Source organism: Gekko japonicus, unplaced genomic scaffold (genome assembly GCF_001447785.1).
Source record: "Gekko japonicus isolate JY-2015 unplaced genomic scaffold, Gekko_japonicus_V1.1 scaffold1614, whole genome shotgun sequence".
NCBI classification, from domain to species: domain Eukaryota; kingdom Metazoa; phylum Chordata; class Lepidosauria; order Squamata; family Gekkonidae; genus Gekko; species Gekko japonicus.
In genome coordinates, this window is record NW_015160259.1 from 294536 (window position 1) to 314955 (window position 20420).

At 47.9% G+C, this 20420-nt stretch overlaps 1 pseudogene; it reads left to right on the forward strand.

Moving 5' to 3' along the window:
• LOC107113357 overlaps window positions 1–20420 on the forward strand; it is a 50587-nt pseudogene that overhangs the window by 13032 nt on the left and 17135 nt on the right.

Consider the following 20420-nt stretch of genomic DNA (forward strand, 5'->3'; position numbering starts at 1 on the left):
CCCATAACAGTTCCCATTAATGCAGAGGTATTTGCTCTCTAAAATTCTGCATCCATCTAATCATACATTTTTTTCACTTATTCTTCTTTTTCTAACTGAAGCAATAACTTGTATATCCATTGTAAAGGTGATCTTTTTGCTTTGGAATCAGCTGTTCGAACTCAATCATCTCTTTTATAGCTCCCCCTTTCATGGCTCAAGTGGTTAAGACGCTGAACTGCAGGCTGTGGAAGGTCAGTAGTTCAGCGGTTCAAGACCCGGGTGCCGCAAGACAGGGTGAGCTCCTGTCTCTAGTTCCAGCTCCTGCCAACCTAGCAGTTCGAAAGCAAGAAATTGCAAGTAGATAAATAAGTACCACTTCGGTGGGAAGGTAACAGCGTTCCGTGCGCCTTTGTGTTTAGTCATGCCGGCCACATGACCACGGAAACGTCTTCGGACAGCGCTGGCTCTTCGGCTTTGAAACGGAGATGAGCACCGCAACCCTAGAGTCGGATTCGACTGGCTTTCGAGCAAGGGAACCTTTACCTTTACCCTTTCATGTTAATGATCTTCTTTAATGTTGAAATGAATTGGTGACATAATAGCCATTGAATATTGATTCCATCATCTCTAATATCTTGCCAGGACTAGAATTCCCCTGAGCATTTACCATATTACTGTACTTTTAAAAAACCACGTTTGGTTCTAGTATTTTTATCATGATGAGCTTCTATTGGTGACATAAGTGGAGAATTTGGAGGGCTCAATAAGTTCCAATGTTTTAAACCATATTCTCAAGGTTATATCTCTGATTATATTACTCCTTTCTTGTATTGCAATTATTTGGGTTGTTTTTTCCCCTTAAATAATTATGTAAACCTTCATCTAAGTCTGCTGATTCAAGTATTACTATTCTGTCTTGGGTTTTTACTCCAATCCGTAATCCATGTCAGACCTGCCACTGGATAATATAATATATTTTATGGGACCGCTAACCCGCCTCTGTTTTTATCATCTTGAAGTATTCTAAAACTTATTCTTGGTTTCTTGCCATTCCAAATAAATTTGTTTATCTGTCTCTGCCACTCTGTCAATATCCTTTCTTCTATGTTTATAGGTAGCATTTGAAAGAAAACATTTAATTTTGGCAGTACATTTATTTTGATTGCTGAAATTCTACCCAGCCATGAGATTTTTAATTTTTCCCATCTGGATAAATCTTTTTGCATCAATTGGTCTTTTTATATATATTTTTAGAAAGATTACAGTTTTGTCCCATCATGTTTCCCCCCAGATATTTGATAGAATCATTGGCTACTGTACAGTCTATATTGTTTATAGTATCTTCCTTCTTATTGCATAAAAAAATGGTTATCATTATTGTCTTCTTCCTGTTGATTTCATATCCTGAAAAGGATACAAATTATTCAATATGTTCCATTACATACTGTAACAGTTTTTGTGGATCCAAAACTGTTAAGACCACATTGTCTGCATTACTTTTCATTTTAAATTCTGTGTCCTCTACTTTTATTCCTTTAATCCTTATGTCTCGTCTGATCTTTATAGCTAAAATCTCTGTTGCTATGATAAATAATAAAGGTGACAGAGGAGAACGCTGACGTGTTCCTTTTTCAGAGATGGAGAGCTGGGTCAGGGAATGCGGGCCGGAGACCAGTTCCCAGGCGGTGGCCCTGGCAGAAGGCTTCCTCCTGAGCCAGGCAGAGGAGAAGGATCAGGACCAGCAGGTGAGAGGGATTCATCTTGGTACATTGGTGCCGTTTTTTTTAACAGAACATGAACACAGATATTCTTAGAATCCACATGGATCGCCCCAACTTTTTGAAACCCAGCCTAGCCGGTTTCCTGTTCTTTTTCTCATCAGTCTCCCCTTTTGGGGGATCCCCACCTCTGTTTCAGGCGCAGGAGAAGATCACACAGGAGCAGTACCACAGAGCAGCTTTTCCAGGTAAGATCGAAAGGGGTGTTGTTCCCTCTGTGTGGCCTCCTTGAGTGTAAGGGGGGGGGGTTCCCCTGCTTTTATGCCCTCCTGGGTCTCTGTGGGAAAGATGCTCCGCTCCAGCGTCTCAGTTTAGAAATTCAACAGGGCAAGGAGTGTCCAGAGCCGGAAAAAACGCGAAAGGATGGTGATGGAAGGTGGCAGTCGGGTGATTTATCTGACTAGGTGTTAAGTGCCAGGGTAGGAATTCTTTTGTCAAAAAAGGGTCTTGGATCATCCCCTAAAGTCCCATGTTTGGCAGTATGACATGGATGGGATTGTCGTTCTCTATGAATATGATGCTCAAGTGGTTAAGACGCTGAACTGCGGGCTGTGGAAGGTCAGTAGTTCAGCAGTTTGAGACCCGGGTGCCGCAAGACGAAGTGAGCTCCCGTCTCTAGTTCCAGCTCCTGCCAACCTGGCCGTTCGAAAGTAAGAAATTGCAAGTAGATCAATAGGGACCACTTCGGTGGGAAGGTAACAGCGTTCCGTGCGCCTTGGTGTTTAGTCATGCCGGCCACATGACCACGGAAATGTCTTCGGACAGCGCTGGCTCTTCGGCTTGGAAACGGAGATGAGCACCGCAACCCTAGAGTCGGATTCGACTGGCTTTCGAGCAAGGGAACCTTTACCATTACCTTTTAAACGTAAAGAAGTGTGGGAGAGATGGAAAGCTCCCTCCCCCATTGCCCGTTGAGGTGTGAGTGGGCTCATTGTTCTTCTGGAGTGCAAAATCTTCAGTGCAGATGAAGATCCATTGTAACCGGGTCAGGAGGGGGACTGGCCTCCATAGCACTTTATGGGATGTCAATGGGGCCTTTCTCTCGGGCCTTTCAGAGCAGCCATGGAAACGAGCTTTTAAAGAGTAACAATAAGAATAGCATTAAGTAAAATAATATCAGTAATAATATTTGTATTTGTATAGGGCCCTCAGCATGCATTTCCCAAAGTCTGAAGAGACATTTCCTTGCCCAAGGACTCTACATCTTCCCATGATTCCTGAGGAGGATAAGTGTGGGGCGGAGGGGGCAGAAGGGATGGATTGGGTCCTTCTGCTGTTTTCATTCTACTTACACCAGTGTAGGCTTAGGCATGACTCAAAGATTCAGTAAAACGTGGTGCAGCCCTGTAGGGCAAACCAAGAAAAAGAGGAGCTGAGTGGGCGAAGTTTCGCTGTATGTCACGAGGAGCTTTGCCTGATGAATTTGTGCCTGCCGTGCTGTTTTTGGAATCAGAGGCACAGGCGCTGGCCTCCAGTTCTGCCCTCCAGTTCTAGACTGCATTGAAAGAGAAGAAAATTCATGCAGTGGTATAAAAATGTCCTAAATACAGAAATCAGATTTATAAGTCTTAAGAAGAATTTTCACATTGTTACTGTGTTTTGTGGGGATCCATTGCCACCTTTTCCCGTCCTTAAAGGGTATCTTCAAAGGCACAGAAGCCCTTAGACCAGTGGTGGTGAACCTATGGCACGGGTGCCAGAGGTGGCACTCAGAGCCCTCTCTGTGGGTACGTGTGCCATCGCCCTAGCCAGGCCCAGACCATCACTAAAGTGTCGAATTCTCTGCCAAATAATTTTAAGTAAATGAAAGCATTTGGGTTTGCTTTCCTTAACTATGTTTGGATCATCTTAAGTTAATGTATGAGTTGCTTTTTCTAAAGTAAAACCTCAGTATTCAGGTTAAATTACCGTGTTGGCACTTTGTGATAAATAAGTGGGTTTTTGGGTCACAGTTTGGGCACTCGGTCTCTAAAAGGTTCGCCATCACTGCCTTAGACAGTGGTCTAAGATGGTGTCATACAGGGATGTCGGATCCTGCTCCCCTCGTAATATATCCTGGTGGCTCCTTGTAAACTAGGACTTCCCTTCCCTGTGTTGAGTTTCCCTGCTCCCGTCTTCTCCACTTTAGGCTAGCAACAGGATCAGCAGTCTTCTTCAAAAGGTTTTCCCCTTCCCACATTGGACACATACTAAACCTTGTGCAACTCCTTTTAAACTCTCCCCCATTGTTGTTTTTAATTCAGCAATATGAGAATAAAAAAGGTAAAGGTTCCCTTGCTCGAAAGCCAGTCGAATCTGACTCTAGGGTTGCGGTGCTCATCTCCGTTTCCAAGCCGAAGAGCCAGCGCTGTCCGAAGACGTTTCTGTGGTCATGTGGCTGGCATGACTAAAACCAAGGTGCACGGAACGCTGTTACCTTCCCACCGAAGTGGTCCCTATTTATCTACTTGCAATTTCTTGTTTTCGAACTGCTAGGTTGGCAGGAGCTGGAACTAGAGGCGGGAGCTCACTCCATCATGCGACACCCAGGTCTCGAACTGCTGAACTACCGACCTTCCATAGCCTGCAGTTCAGCATCTTAACCACTTGAGCCACTGCAGCTCCTAATCTGAGAATAGCAAATCTCATATTGCTAGACTCAGGCCGCTTGTCCAAAAAAGTAAAAATGTTAAAACAAGGGGGAAATAGAGCTTGTATACTGATTAAGGAGGGGATGGTGGTGGAAGGGGCAGAGTGAGTGGAACAACCTCGATGTGGACAGGGGAGTGAACTTTGAGGGGTGGCAAAAGGGTGGGTGAGACATCAGAGGAAATCTGTATGCATTTGAATTGACTTCGGCTTGGAAGGGGAAACAAGGGGAAATCAGCACAAAAGCACTCTTTAAAAAACCCAGGGAAACAGCGACCAGAAAGTGATCTGAGCGCTGAAGGGAAGGAAAATCAATGCAGAATGGCAAAGAAAAGAAGTCACCGGTCTGTTTCTCCCCCCCCCCCCCCAAAGGAGAACTTCTGGTTCCCAAACGTGATTCCATATCCACAGTGGAAGAAGCGGGAGATCCACTTGTCCAGGACCTAGAAGGAAGAAAGAGATCAGCAGGCAGGGCTCTAGTCGGGGGGGAGCTCTCAGGTACGGAGCTCCGGAAGAGAACCTCTAGGGGGCGGGGCGGTCACCTGGTGAAGCCCCGCCCCCTTCTTTACCCCGCCCTCTGCTTCGATCCTCATTCCGTTTGGGAATGAGGATGAAGCAGGAGGGTAAGTAGCCGGGCCTTCTGACACACTTCCGGTGATGTCAGGGGGTGTGGCCTTCTGTCACTTCCGGTGATGTCAGGGGGCGTGGCATATGCAAATAAGTTATGCTAATGAGTTATGCTAATGAGCTCCGGCAGCTCTTTTTCTACAACAAGACCCCTGTCAGCAGGTATCTGCTTGCCTCTGTGGTGGGAACCTTTCTCTGGTGCATTCTGGTAGGACCCCTCTTGGGCTAAATTTCACCAGCTAGGGAACAGGGGGACTTTCTCAAAAGCCTGAGAATGGCTAGGAAATCTTTCCGAAGTGTGAAGTTAAAACAGGGGACAAAATGCTAGCTTGTTTCTACCTGTGGTGGTGGGGGAATGTTTTATACATTACTTGACTTCAATAAGCATCGATTTATTTATAGGCTGCCTCTCCACAGTCCTGCTCAAGTGGGTTCAAAAATCAAAACATTACAAGAAAAAAATTAAATACTGCCCAAATGTTTGATTTAAAAAGCCAGGGGCATAAGAAGAGCCCCCACTGAGTTGCCTCAGAAATTTCCCAAAAAGGTCCTCAAGTTAGAAGACCATAAAACAACTAAAACAATCAATGTCTAAGTTAAAACCCAGTTGAAAAGAAATGTTTTGGCCTGGCACTAAAAAAGATAGGAAGGTGAACTCCAGGTGAGCTTCAAATAGGGGACATTCCCCAGATGATGGGCCACCACTAAAAATGCACAGTCTTTAGTCACCTCCGCCTCAGCTCTGCAGACTGGGTCGCAGGACACAGGGTTTGGGAGGCCGAACTTAACATGAGCTTGTACATTGAGCTTTCTAAGTCTAGAACTCAGACTGGGTCTCTGTCATGAGGGTGTAAACCTCTGCTCCTAACTCACTGTCCAATGAATGCAGTTTAGCTTTGTCCTTGAATCCAGAAAGTGATTTGAGAGACACCATCTAGTCCAGCTTCTGATTACCCACAATGGCCACCTAGAGTTCTTAGTGAGTTCACAAGAAGAGGAGCAGATTCAAAGCATCCCTCCTCAGAGAGATATTGCCTCTAAATAAGGAAGTTCCACTGCTCCACTTTCTCTCTGAGGGAAACTACCCTCCAAGGAAGAATCAGAAGCTGATTAATAAAGTACAGGGTTTGTTTCCCCATCATGTGATTTCTGTCCTGTCATTATCAAGAGTAGTTAATGGCCTTCTTTACTTGCTTCTGCTTTTGCCTGAAGGTCTTCACCTGTCTTTTCTCTTTATTCTAGAGGTTAATGAATCCCAGAACAAGTCCAAGGGACAACCACAACACCACCTGCTTGAGAAAAAACAGCATAAAAGAATCAGTGGAACAAAATGGAAGAGGGGGAATGAATCTTCTCAGGGTGCTGAATCCCAGATGTCCAGTAGACACCAAAGATTTAACACAGGAGAGAAACCTCATAAATCGTCGGAGTGTGGAAGGAGCTCTGCTCAAAGTTGCATCCTTGCAATTAATCAACAAATTGACACAGAGGAGAAATTATATACATATTTAGAATATGGAAAGGGCTTTTCTCAGAGTGACACCCTATCTGCTCATCAACAAATCAACAATGGGAAGAAAGCAAATGAATGCTTCACATGTGGAAAGAGCTTTGGTCTGAATTCACACGGGGATAAACCATATAAATGCTTGGACTGTGCAAAGAGCTTTGCTTGGAGTTCAGAGCTTAAATCCCATCAACATATACACAACGGGGAGATAGCAAATAAATGTTTGGAGTGTGGAAAGAGCTTTGCTTGGAGTTCACACCTAACTATACATCAAAGAATTCACACAGGGGAGAAACCATATGAATGCTTGGAATGTGGAAAGAGTTTTGCTCAGAGTTCACAGCTTACTATCCATCAACGAATCCACACAGGGCAGAAACCATATAAATGCTTGGTGTGTGGAAAGACCTTTGCTCGAAGTGCAAATCTTACTGTCCATCAACATATCCACACAGGGGAGAAACCATATAAATGCTTAGATTGTGGAAAGAGCTTTGCCCAGAGTACACGTCTTACTTTACATCGACGAATCCACACAGGGGAGAAACCTTATGAATGCTTGGAGTGTGGAAAGAGCTTTGCTTGCAGTTCACACCTTACCTCACATCGACGAATCCATACAGGGGAGAAACCATATGAATGCTTGGAATGTGGAAAGAACTTTGTTCAGAGTTCACAGCTTAATAAACATCGACGAATCCACACAGGAGAGAAACCATACAAATGCTTGGAGTGTGGAAAGACCTTTGCTCGGAGCGACAGCCTAACTATCCATCAACGAACCCACATGGAGGAGGAACCAAATAAATAAATTGTTGAAAGAGCTTCCCTCAAAAGGCATCTTAAGGTACACCTAAGAATTCATCAACATGAGAAACCATATAAATGCTAAGCCATGTTTTGCATGAAGGAATTCACACAGGAGAGAAAACATTCAAATGTTTCCACTGTTGGTAGATCTTTAGCCTCAAGCCCAACTTTACCTGGCATCATTGGAGTTTTTGTGTTACTTCAGGCTTATGTAATACAGTCATTGAACTGGTATTGGTTAAAGCCTATTCAATTGTGTGCTAAAATATTGGGAACACAGCTTATTATAAAATGTTAATGTGTGAGTCCAGTGGCAGACAAAGTTAAGACAGACAAAGTTTTATTCATGGTATAAGCCTTTGTGTGCATGCACACTTCTTCAGATACAGTGAAACAAGAGGTCCTCAACCATTACATATAGGAAGTGGGGGTTAGTTGCCAGGAAGGGCTAGTTAGAGTCAGGATGCATAAGTAACTGGGCATCGGCCCTCTTCCAGCCTGTGTCCCATCCCAAGGGTAGTAGATAGTGGGGCTAGGACAATTGACCCCCCTCTGACATTGGCGTTAGGCAACGCCAGGCTTATCAATAATAAGACCACGGTCCTTCGGGACTTTCTGATGGAGCAGAATGTAGACCTGGCATGCATGACTGAAACCCGGGTGCGAGATGGGGAGACAGTAGCTCTCTCCCAGTTAGCTCCGCCTGGGTTTTCGGTCCTTCACCAATCACGGACTAGGGGGCGGGTGGAGGAGTGGTTTTATTCATTCGGGAGGCTTACTCCTTCAGAGCGCTCCCGTCTGTGAGGATCACGGGCATGGAATGTGTTGGCCTGGTTTGGGAAGCTGGGGAGAGCACGGCAATCTGGCTAGTGTACCGTCCGCCCAATGCACTGGCCAGTAGCCTGCCATCCCCGGTGGAGGCCGCATCGGGCTGGGCATTGGAACTCCCTAGACTGATAGTCCTGGGTGACTTCAGTGTGCATGCAGATGATGCGACCTCCACTCAGGCAGAGGACCTGGTGTCATCCATGGTGGCACTAGGGCTCTCCCAGTTTGTAACGACTCCCACTCATCAGGCTAGGCACACACCCGATTTGGTCTTCGCGGCGGGAGTTACAGTGGACCGGATTACTGCCTCGGCAGTACCACGGTTGGACCACTTTGCTCTGAAGGCTCGTCTGAGTATGTCACTCCGACCCTGTTTGGGCGGTGAGCCTATTTTGGCTCGCCCGCGGAGCCAAATGGACCCAATGCAGCTCCAGATGGCCCTCCAGGATCCGATGCCCCCTGGTGGCTCGCTGGATGAGCTTGTAGAGGACTGGCATGACCGACTCTCGACAGCCATCAATGAGATCGCTCCCCGGCGCCCTCTGCACCCTCGCTCTAGGCTGGCTCCATGGTTTACCCAGGAATTGTGGCTGATGAAGTGAGGGCTAAGGCAGTTAGAGAGACAGTGGCGGCGTACTCGTGACGAAGCTACAAGAACATCCTATAGGAACGTTTATGAGATCCTATGAGATGGCAGTCAAAGCTGAAAAAAGAGAGCTCATGCCCAGACCAATTATTCAGTACAATCACTACATTGCCGCAAGGCAAATCAAATGCTAGGGAATTGGCTATTGGCTGTGAGGCTTTCACAGGCTACTTTGCAGATAAAGTCTTGTCGCTCCGCCATGACCTCCCTGCTACAGTTTATACAGTGAGTGAGCTTGAGGCTCCATGCACGTCTTCTGGTCAAGTTCTGGATCACTTTGGTCTGCTCAGCCTAGAGGAAGTCGACAAATTGCTTCTAACTGTCCGCCCTACCACCTGCTCTCTCCATCTGTGCCCTTCGTGGCTAATTAAAGCTGGTCACGAGGGGTTCCGAGGTGCCTCATGGGAGATTATCAACAAGTCTCTCTCTGAGGGACTGTCCCCAAGGTACTTAAGGAAGCAGTGGTTCACCCTCTCTTAAAAAGCCATCTTTGGACCCAGCCGAATTGGCCAACTGTCAGCCGGTTTCTAACTTGCCCTACCTGGGCAAGATGATAGGGAGGGCAGTGGCGGTTCCAGGGCTTTTTGGATGACGCTTCCATTTTAGATCCCTTCCAGTCTGGTTTTTGCCTGGGCCATGGGACGGAGACAGCACTGGTCGCCCTCACGGATAATCTCCGGAGACATCTGGATCAAGGTGGATCAGCAGTGCTGTTGGACCTGTCAGCTGCCTTTGACACAGTCGACCATCAGCTACTGACCCACCACCTTGCCGACGTGGGGATTCAGGGGCTAGCCTTGCAATGGCTTGCCTCTTTTCTCCAAGGTCGGGGATAAAGGGTGGCGCTCAGGGAACAGCTATCCCAGAGACACCCACTGGACTGTGGTGTGCCTCAAGGGGCGGTGCTGTCCCCGATGCTTTTCAACATCTATATGCGCCCCCTTGCCCAGATTGCCCAGAGGCATGGGCTTGGGTGTCACCAATATGCGGATGACACCCAGCTCTATCTGCTGTTGGGCGGTCAGTCCGACTCCCAAACTGGAAGATCTGGGCCGGGTGCTACAGGCCGTGGCTGGTTGGCTTAGACTGAGCCGTCTGAAGCTGAATCCAACGAAGACGGAGGTCCTGTGCCCGAGTCGGTGTGGGCCGGGGTTAGGGATCCCACTCCCGACCTTCCATGGGGCGCCATTGGTGCCAGCGCCAGAGGCTGGAGTTTGGGAGTGCTCCTGGATGCCACCTTAACTATGGAGGCCCAGGTAGCAGCCACTGCCAAATCAGCCTTTTACCATCTCTGGCTGATCAGGCAGTTGGTTCCCTTCCTTGAACGCAGTGACCTGGCGACAGTGATCCATGCGATGGTCACCTCGAGATTGGACTACTGTAATGCTCTCTACATGGGGCTGCCCTTGTCTCTAATCTGGAAGCTGCAGCTGGTGCAAAATGCCGCAGCCAATATTCTTTGTGGTATTCCTTTTTTCTTTCTTTTTGAAAATAATAAAGTTATACTTAAAAAAAACCCCGAAATGCCGTGGCCAGGCTGTTGATGGGGCTCTCTAGGTGGGAGCACATACGGCCTGTGCTTGAAGCATTGCACTGGCTGCCGATAGCTTACTGGATTTGTTCCAAGGTGCTGGTTCTTACCTTTTAAAGCCCTACATGGTCAGGGACCTACATACCTAAGGGACCGCCTTTCCCCGTATGTTCCCCAGAGAGCACTGCGGTCGGGGGCCCAGAATCGGCTGGCCCTCCCAGGTCCTAAGGACGCTAGGCTGTCAACAACCAGGGCCAGGGCCTTTTTGGTGGCGGCTCCAGCCTGGTGGAATGGGCTCCCGGAGGAGATCAGGGCCCTGCGGGACCTTTTGCAGTTCTGCAGGGGCTGTAAAATGGAGCTCTTCTGCCAGGCTTTTGGGAGCCACCACCACCACCAATGAAGAACATCCGGTTGGTTAAAAGGGAGAGGGCCCTGAACCCTGAAAACTGCCATCAACAGCCTTAAAGAACAGTGAACCCTGGAGGGACATCCAACTAACACCAAGAGCTGACTGCGAGCGGAGAACGTTCTACACTGGCTGTTACAGCCGTATTATTATTAAGAACCATTAGCACTTTATTATGATTTTATATTGTTTTAACCACAACTATGTTTTAATGCTGTTAAAGTGCTGCACTCAATTTGCCAGCAAATTTGGAAAACGCAACAGTGGCCACAGGATTGGAAAAGGTCAGTATACATTCCAATCCCAAAGAAGGGCAATGCCAAGGAATGCTCAAACTATCGCACAATTGCACTCATATCACACGCTAGCAAGGTCATGCTCAAGATCCTACAAGCTAGGCTTCAACAGTACGTGGATAGAGAACTACCAGAAGTACAAGCTGGGTTTCGAAGAGGTAGAGGAACTAGAGATCAAATTGCCAACATTCGCTGGATTATGGAAAAAGCAAGAGAGTACCAGAAAAATATCTACTTCTGCTTCATTGACTATGCTAAAGCCTTTGACTGTGTGGATCACAACAAACTATGGCAGGTCCTTAAAGAGATGGGAGTACCAGACCACCTCACATGTCTCTTGAGAAACCTGTATAAGGGCCAAGAAGCGACAGTTAGAACCGGATATGGAACAACTGATTGGTTCAGCATAGGAAAAGGAGTACAACAAGGATGAATCACAAGCGGGAATTAAGATTGCTGGGGAAAAGATCAACAACCTCAGATATGCAGACGATACCACTCTGATGGCAGAAAGTGAAGAGGACCTCAAGAGCCTCTTGCTCAGGGTAAAAGAGGAGAGCGCAAAAGTGGGCTTGAAGCTCAACATCAAAAAAACTAAGATCATGGCATCCGGCCCCATCACTCCTTGGCAAATAGAAGGGGAAGTCGTGGAAGTAGTGACAGACTTCACGTTCCTGGGATCCCAGATCACCGCAGACTGTGACAGCAGTCATGAAATTAAAAGACGCCTGCTCCTTGGGAGGAAAGCGATGGCGAACCTAAACAGCATGATAAAAAGTAGAGACATCACCCTGCCAACAAAAGTCCGCATGGTCAAAGCAATGGTATTCCCAGTAGTCATGTATGGCTGCGAGAGTTGGACTATAAGGAAGGCCGAGCGCCGAAGAATAGATTCTTTTGAACTATGGTGCTGGAGAAGACTCTTGAGAGTCCCTTGGACTGCAAGAAAATCAAATCAGTCAATCCTAAAAGAAATCAACCCTGACTGTTCCCTGGAAGGCCAGATAATGAAACTGAAGCTCAAATACTTTGGCCACCAAATGAGAGGGGAGCACTCACTGGAGAAGACCCTGATGCTGGGAAAGATTGAAGGTCAAAGAAGACGGGGACGGCAAAGGATGAGATGGTTAGACAGTGTCAAAGATGCAACGAACATGAAATTGAGCCAACTTCAGAGGACAGCGGAAGACAGGAAGGCCTGGCGGGAGCTGGTCGATGGGGTCGCGAAGAGTCAGACTCGACTGTGCCACTGAACAACAACAACAACAACATGTTTTAATGTAATTATCTGTTTTTATGTGAGTCGCCCTGAGCCAGCTTCGGCCGTGAGGGCGGGGTAAAAATCTGAAAAATGAAAATAAATAAATACATTATAGCTGAGATTGGATTAAAGTGGTTGGTAGGATCTGTACATAGCAGTAAATTAGCATACACATGCAAGATTTGGCAAACAGCTGTGAAAACTGAGTTTGAGTCCAGTCAAGTGTTACATAAAAGTAAAGGTTCTCTAGCTCGAAAGCCAGTCGAGTCCGACTCTAGGGTTGCGGTGCTCATCTCCGTTTCGAAGCCGAAGAGCCAGCGCTGTCCGAAGACGTTTCCGTGGTCATGTGGTCGGCATGACTGAACACCAAGGCGCACGGAACGCTGTGACCTTCCCACCGAAGTGGTACCTATTTATCTACTTGCAATTTCATGCTTTCGAACTGCTAGGTTGGCAGGAGCTGGAACTAGAGACGGGAGCTCACTCCGTCATGTGGCACCCTGGGTCTCGAACTGCTGAACTACCGACCTTCCACAGCCTGCAGTTCAGCATCTTAACCACCGCAGCTCCTACATATAAGTAGGGGGTGGTTAGTTTCCAGGAAGTGCTAATTAGAGTCGAGATAACTGAGCAATAAATACAGCTGAGATTGGAATAACGCATTTGGTAAGACCTGTGCGTAACAGCAAATTGGCATACATATAATAAACAGTTAACAACAGATGTGAGAACTAAGTTTGAGTCCAGTGGCACTTTTAAGACCCACAGAGTTTGATTCTGAATATAGGCAAGAACTGAGTGACTTAAAGGCCCCATTCATACGAAGCAGTTTGGGCCGGGAGCGGGCCAGATTGGAAGCGCAGCAAACGGGCGCGATCCCACGCCAACATCTGGCTGCGTCGCGCTCCCGCCTCCAATCTGGCCCTTCCCCCGATGAAGCGCAGCAAAGATGAAACCACCTACCTTCGGTGGTTCATCCGGATGGTCCGCTTCATCCCGGCCGTGGGATCGGCGGCGCGTGTTGCCGCCGTCGCATCCCCGGCCCCCTGCCGTACTGCGCATGACGGCAGCCTCCCCCTCCGACTGGTATCTTCCTCCCCGGCATCTGATCGTGCCGGGGAGCAACGGAGCGCGGCAACCGGGATCCGTGGGATCCTGCCAGGGCGTTTCTTTTTTGGCGCGGCTTTTAAAAGCCGCGCTTCGCCCCGTCTTTTCCCTGCCGTGTGGCAGGGGCCTTAGCATCTATAGTGAGATAAGAAACTTGATATCTCTTTTAAGTCCTGGGGGTAATAATCATCCTTTATGCCAAACTGCAGCTAAAATGTTATTCGTAACAACCGTCGTACCCTGACTTTTCCCTGGTGGGGACCCAAAGCAGCTTCTGTTCTCCTCTCCTCCCTTTTATCCTAATGAGCTGGGCTTACAAGTGAGTTGGAGGCATGAAGGCTCAGGAGTGCCACCTAGAGTGTCTGAGATCTTGAACCCTTAAGAGATTGCACTAGAATGCATTATTCAGTTCCCTCCCACAATGGACAATCCTGGCAGACTTGATCGCTTTTGGACAAAGGACAATCCAGGTTGGACAAAGCCATCTGTTTCTCTTGGGAGTCCAGAGCTGTGACCGGGTGCTTGATTTTTTATTTATTTATTTATTTGGGTATTTCTACCCCGCCCTACCCCGCGAGCGGGCTCAGGGCGGAAGTGGGACTTTATTGTATTTGGCTATGATGGCTAACAGCGTTCCGTGCGCCTCGGTGTTTAGTCATGCCGGCCACATGACCACGGAAAGGTCTTCGGACAGCGCTGGCTCTTCGGCTTTGAAACGGAGATGAGCACCGCAACCCTAGAGTCGGATTCGACTGGCTTTCAAGCAAGGGAACCTTTACCTTTACCTTATGATGGCTAAAGTGGCTTCTGACACCAGAGATGGCGATTTGCATGAGATTTCTTTGGCAAATTCGAACCTGGATCTTCTAGATCTAGATCCTAGTCAGGCACTCTTATCACTGCACCACACTGGCTCAGCTACCTCAGTGTTAAGTGCCCACCTAGATCTGAATCAAGCTTGACTAGACTCATCCAGAACACTAGATAGCTCTTCTGTTTCCACAGACTCCTTTCTCCCCCAGCTGCTCCTACTCAACCCGGAGAAGTCAAGAGCCTCTTCGGTTGCCAGAGCTCTGGTTTAGGTGGTTTAAGTCCGCTTGTCATTCTTAGAAAGGAGGCTGGCTTATGTCCAATTCCAGTTAGCATAAATCTCTGGATGCTTGGGATTTTCCCTTCAGTTTTCTATCTTCAGTGGAACCTGGGTCCACAGGAGTTGGGTAGGGGTTAAGGACTCTTTCGACCTCTTTTTAACACAAGGAACTCTGCACACTCTCTGAGGAACTAGCTACGGCATAGGCAACATTTAGCTTAGTCAGTTCAACTGTATTGTTTCTCATTTGTGTTGTTGCAGTGTGTTTTTACCTGTATTTTGTTTTTCCTTTTTTCTCCACTCCTTTTTAAATCCAAACACCTTCCCTCCCCCTTTCACAACAAACCTTTTTATAAAGTTTTACTTCACTTGTTTTAATCTGTTCCTCTGGGATATTGCTATGAATCTCTTCATGTGCTAGACTGCACGGGCGTTCCCAGGTTGGTTATAAGTTACTGCTTTAATATTGCACTGGAAGACTATTGGAGCCAGTTTGGTGTAGTGGTTAAGTGCGCAGACTCTAATCTTGGAGAACTGGGTTTGATTCCCCCACTCCTCCACTTGCAGCTGCTGGATGACCTTGGGCAAGCCATAGTTCTGTCAGAGCTGTTCTCTCAAAAGCAGTCGAAAGAGCTCTCTCAGCCCCACCTACCTCACAGGGTATCTGTTGTGGGGAGGGGAAGGAGTTTGTAAATCACTCTGAGACTCCGAGTGAAGGGCAGGATACAAATCCAATCTCTTCTTCTAGATGTTCTCAGGCGGTCCTGAGTGGAGGCAGCTAGTTACTAGGTTACTTCCCAGGGAACCCTTGGTCTAAAGGAGTTTCCCAGCAAGAAAAGGCACCATTTCCCCCTTCCTATTGTAACAGTATTAACTATTTTTTTAAACCCCACTTTTACACAGGAAAAAAGTTTTAACAGAGGATACGTTCCCAACAACAGGGTTATATGAATGTCAGCTGCTTCACTGGTCCCTACTCTACCGGAATATTTGGTCTTTCTGGGGCTATGACAACTTCCTTGGGCCGAGGGATGCTCTGGAGGTTCCTTCCAACTCTATGATTCTATCATTCTAGAGGTCATCTAGTTGAGCCCTGAAGTCAATGAAGGAGGGGGTCACAAAGGATTCTCAGGAGGGCTCCAGCCAGATCTCGACCCAATGGACACCTGTTTAACTTCCCCAGGTTTGCTACATCAGTCTTTCAGCCGTCCTTCACCTCACATCACGTTGAGTTTCACCCCTAGAGCACAGGGATTCAATAACTCAGGAACCCGGATTTCAAACATTAAACCACACTACAGTGCCCCCCCCAATCCAGTAGTATTTCAGTAGAAGTTTTTGTGACTATCCCTGAACTGTGGGTGCTGGGGATTGAACCTGGTTCCTCCTGCATGCCAAGCCAATGCTCTGTCACCATGCCATGGGCCCAGGTCTTTCAGAGAGGGGGGATGCGGAATTGCCGTCCAGCTCTCTGTGAATGTGCACGTGTGAAATGCTGTCGCATTTCGTACTGGTAAAGTATTTCACAAGACAGTGAAATAACAGATGGACAATCATCTCCCTGCAGAAGGTGCTGGGGCTCCCTGACTGTGGTCTGACTTCACCGTGCACGATGTCCTCTTATAACCATACCCTCTCCCATGCTCACACTCACACCCCAACAACATAATTTGCATTTCAGTAGACTGGAGTCTCTGCTTGCAGTTCCTGTATTAGTGGCCAAGCTCCTAAGCGGACGACTCTTCCCTCCGGGGCCGCTGGAAGGAACTTGGCAAGTCCCTGAGTCCTCAGGTTATTGGCAGCTTTCAGAGCATCCTCAAAGGGCTCCAGCCAGACCCTGACCAAGTAGAGACCTGCTCAGCTCCCCCCTTGGGTGGTCCCATCAGTCTTTCAGCCAGGCCATTGGAGCAACCTGTCCAGAAAAAGTGGTGGATAGAGGAAAAAAGGATCCACACCCCATGAGGCCCAGGCCTCTCCCATGCACACGGAGTCCCTTCCCCACCCAAAATCAAGCCCACCACCCAGAATAAAGTCTCCTCTTGGGAGGGAGCAGGAGCAACACAGCCCGTGCCTGGAAAATGCTCTGCGTGACTCAAGTCAGTCAGCCCGGCCAGAAGCTTCTCTGCAGCCTCCATGCAATTCTTAGGGAACAGACAATGGTATTTTCCCAACATATACAGAGGGATGACTGTGAATCCAGACTAGCTGCCTTTCCCCCTCCCATTCTGAACCTCAGGATCCCTCCTTAGACTCTCAGAGATAAGAATGAGCTGAAGCTGGGAAGGAAAAGGGGTTTAATTCTGTCTTCTCCCTCGCGACACTTTGCAGGGAAATCGGAGGGAGGCTTGCTGGGTGTAAAGAGATGCCCCTTCTGCAGAGAGTCAGTCTAAGGGTTAAATGGAAGGCGTCTCCATTCCTAGAGAGGCACCGACCGAGAAGGCCACGTGACTTGCCGCGGCCCCTTCCTGACCCACTGTCCCAAGTGCCTGGGGGAATGTGCGGACGGGGCACAGCACCGGCGGAGTTTTTGAAAAAATAGGTAAGCAATGAAAGACTGTTTCCTTTGCAAAATATCTCCCTGGTTTGGACAGTGGAATCGTGCAGAGGGGAAGGTGCGTTGGAGGTTCGGAGAGATGCCTGCAGCCTGTGCTGCTCAGACTCTATAGGTAAAGGTAAAAGTTCCCTTGCTCGAAAGCCAGTCGAATCCGACTCTAGGGCTGCGGTGCTCATCTCCGTTTCAAAGCCGAAGAGCCAGCGCTGTCCGAAGACGTTTCCGTGGTCATGTGGCCGGCATGACTAAACACCAAGGCGCACGGAACGCTGTGACCTTCCCACCGAAGTGGTCCCTATTTATCTACTTGCAATTTCTTGCTTTCGAACTGCTAGGTTGGCAGGAGCTGGGACCAGAGATGGGAGCTCGCTCTGTCATGTGGCACTCCAGTCTCGAACTGCTGAACTACCGACCTTCCACAGCCTGCAGTTCAGACAGCATCTTAACCATTTGAGCCACCGCAGCTCCTGACTATAGTTTACCAATAATTCCTTAACGTTATTAAGCAGCGGACTCCATTTTTCAAAGCGTTCCTCTGCTTTCTCTCTGGAAGCTCCTCTTCACTGGAAGCAGAGCTGAGTTCTCCCTGTAATCAGGGGTCATTTAGTAGAAAAAGAGGTGCAGGAGCTCATTAGCATAACTCATTAGCATAACTTCTTTGCATATGCCACACCCCTGACATCACCGGAAGTGTGTCAGAAGGCAACACCCACTGCTCAGGCTCCACCAGTGTTCCCTCTAAGCTGAGTTAGTGTGAGCTAGCTCAGAGTTTTTTAGCCTCCGGCTCACACATTTTTGTCCTGGCTCAGGAAGGATGGCTTCAGAGCAAACTAATTTATGCGGCAGCCAGATTGCTTGCTCACAACCTTAATGCCAGTAGCTCACAAAGGAGAATTTCTGCTCACAAGACTCCACAGCTTAGAGGGAACATTGGGCTCCACTGCACTGTTTTGGATTGCTAGCTATTGGGGGGGGGGGGGCATGCAGATCTGCCCTCACAGAGGAGGGAGAGCTTGTACCTGAAGAGGGGAGGGGCTCTGCAACTTACCTGGCTGCTTCTTGCTCCTCCTGGCCTGACTGACGGCTGCTGGGAGCAGGGGGTGTGGCTTGTTGCATGTGTCTGCCTCCTGGGCTCCTAACCGCCGGAGCTCCGCTCCTGTGCACTCCTGTAGGAAATGATCCCTGCCTGTAATATGTGCAGATTCTGCTTTTTTTAAATCTCTGAATTTTGTTGTGGTTTTTCCCATCGGCCTGACATTGCTGTGCTGCAGGTGTTGCCCCCAAAGCACTTGCAGGGTTTTTTTTCTTGCTGTTCTGAAAGAGCAAACTTGGATTTTTGGAGGGTTCCCCTCTCCCCTCTGCTATGGCTTCCTCAAGACGTAATTCTGTTTATTCCTGCCAGCAAATCTTCTTTTCTGGGGGACTTCCGCAACTTGACACAATTCAGTGGCCTTGGCAAATACCAAGGTCTTTTATTTCCAACAGTCTGCGTCTCCTCTTGCAGTGTGGGATGCTTCGGACTATCTGATCACTTCTGAAGGAGTCAGCAAGCCCTAGACTCAGGTTTCTTAAATCAGCTGCAACATTCTGAAAGATCTGTGCCTTGCTTTGCTTTCTTGTAGGACGGAAATATTGGTGGGTTCATTTAGAGAACTTGTATGCTGCCTCTCCAGGGAATCTGCCTGAGGTGGCTTAAACAGCAAAACTTCATAAAATCCTAAAGGGTTAATAGTTACACATTAAAATCCAGCACAAAAAAACTTGGCGTGGATAGAATCATAGATCCTTGAGCAGCTTAAAATGAATAAGAGGTTCCAGACCAGAAGCCCCCTTTAAAGATCAACTCCTTAATTAAAAGGTGTCCTTCAGAATTCTCATTTTTACTCAGCATGCAGCACAGCTGGTGAAAAGGTGTCAGGGGACCGGGGCCCTTCAAAGTTCACAATCAGGTCTTCTTTCCTTCCTCTTCTCTCGTTTTTCCAGCTGCTGTCTGGCTCATCTTCTGTTGTCGGCAGCAGGATTAGGGCCTTCCAGTCCCCCTTGGACTCTAAGTGGCTCCATCTGGCTTTTTATTCCCAGTTTCCAACATCCCAACTGCTGTGTAAATTGGCCCCCTGCTCCCACACTGTGGTCTCGGTTGGAGAAGGCTGAGAGAATCTTTAATTCATAGTTCAGCAATACTTTTATTGAACGGTGGATAACCTTTCTAAAAAGCCTTTCTGGGTGTCTCAGATCTAATCTAACTACACTACTTGATCCCTCCTGCTACTTATTCACTCATTTTAGTATTTGTCTATTGTAGAGGTTAAGACGCTGAAGCTGCAGACCAGAAGGTCTGTAGTTCAGCAGTTCGCGACCCGAGTGTGCCGCATGTCAAAGTGAGTTCCCGTCTCTGGTCCCAGCTTCTGCCAACCTAGCAGTTCGAAAGCAAGAAATTGCAAGTAGATAAATAGGTATCACTTCGGTGGGAAGGTAACAGCGTTCCGTGCACCTTGGTGTTTAGTCATGCCGGCCACATGACCACGGAAACGTCTTCGGACAGCGCTGGCTCTTCGGCTTTGAAACGGAGATGAGCACCGCAGCCCTAGAGTCGGATTCGACTGGCTTTCGAGCAAGGGAACCTTTACCTTTACCTATAGAGTCTGAGCAGCACAGGCTGCAGGCATCTCTCCGAACCTCCAACGCACCTTCCCCTCTGCACGATTCCACTGTCCAAAGCAGAGGACAGGAACCAGGACCTGAAGGTGAGAGGGATTCATTGGGGGGGGGCACAGAATATGAATGAGGATATTCTCAAAATCCACACAGATTGCCCCAGCTTTTTTAATTCATCCCCCCTCCCCCACCACTCTATTTCCTCTTCCCTTTCTCATCAGTCTCCCCTTTCTGGGATCCCTGCTTCTTTTTCAGGCACGGGAGAAGATCATGCAGGAGCGTTACCATAGAGCGACTTTTTTGGGTAAGATTGAAAGGGTGTTGTTCCCACTAAACGGCCTCCTGACTGTAGGTGGGCTGCCTTAAAGCCCCTCGAAAGATGCTCCACTCTAGACTCTCAGTTTAGAAATTGAGTTTGGGGAAGTACGAAACAAGAATTGATTTAAAATCACTGCAAGATGTTTGAATACAAATTTGCCAAACGAATGATGATTTAGTGTCACAAATTGAAAAAATATTGCATTAGGCCAATAAAAAGAGTTACAAAATCATACGCTTTCAGGACCTCTTATGCTGTAGTAATTTCCAATATTTGTAGGTCAAGAGCATTTTGCAGCCTCCTTTTCAACAGGGCAAGGAGTATCCAGAGTTGACAAACCTTGAAAGAATGGTGGTGGAAGGCAGCAATTGGGTGCAAAAACTTTTTTGTCAAAA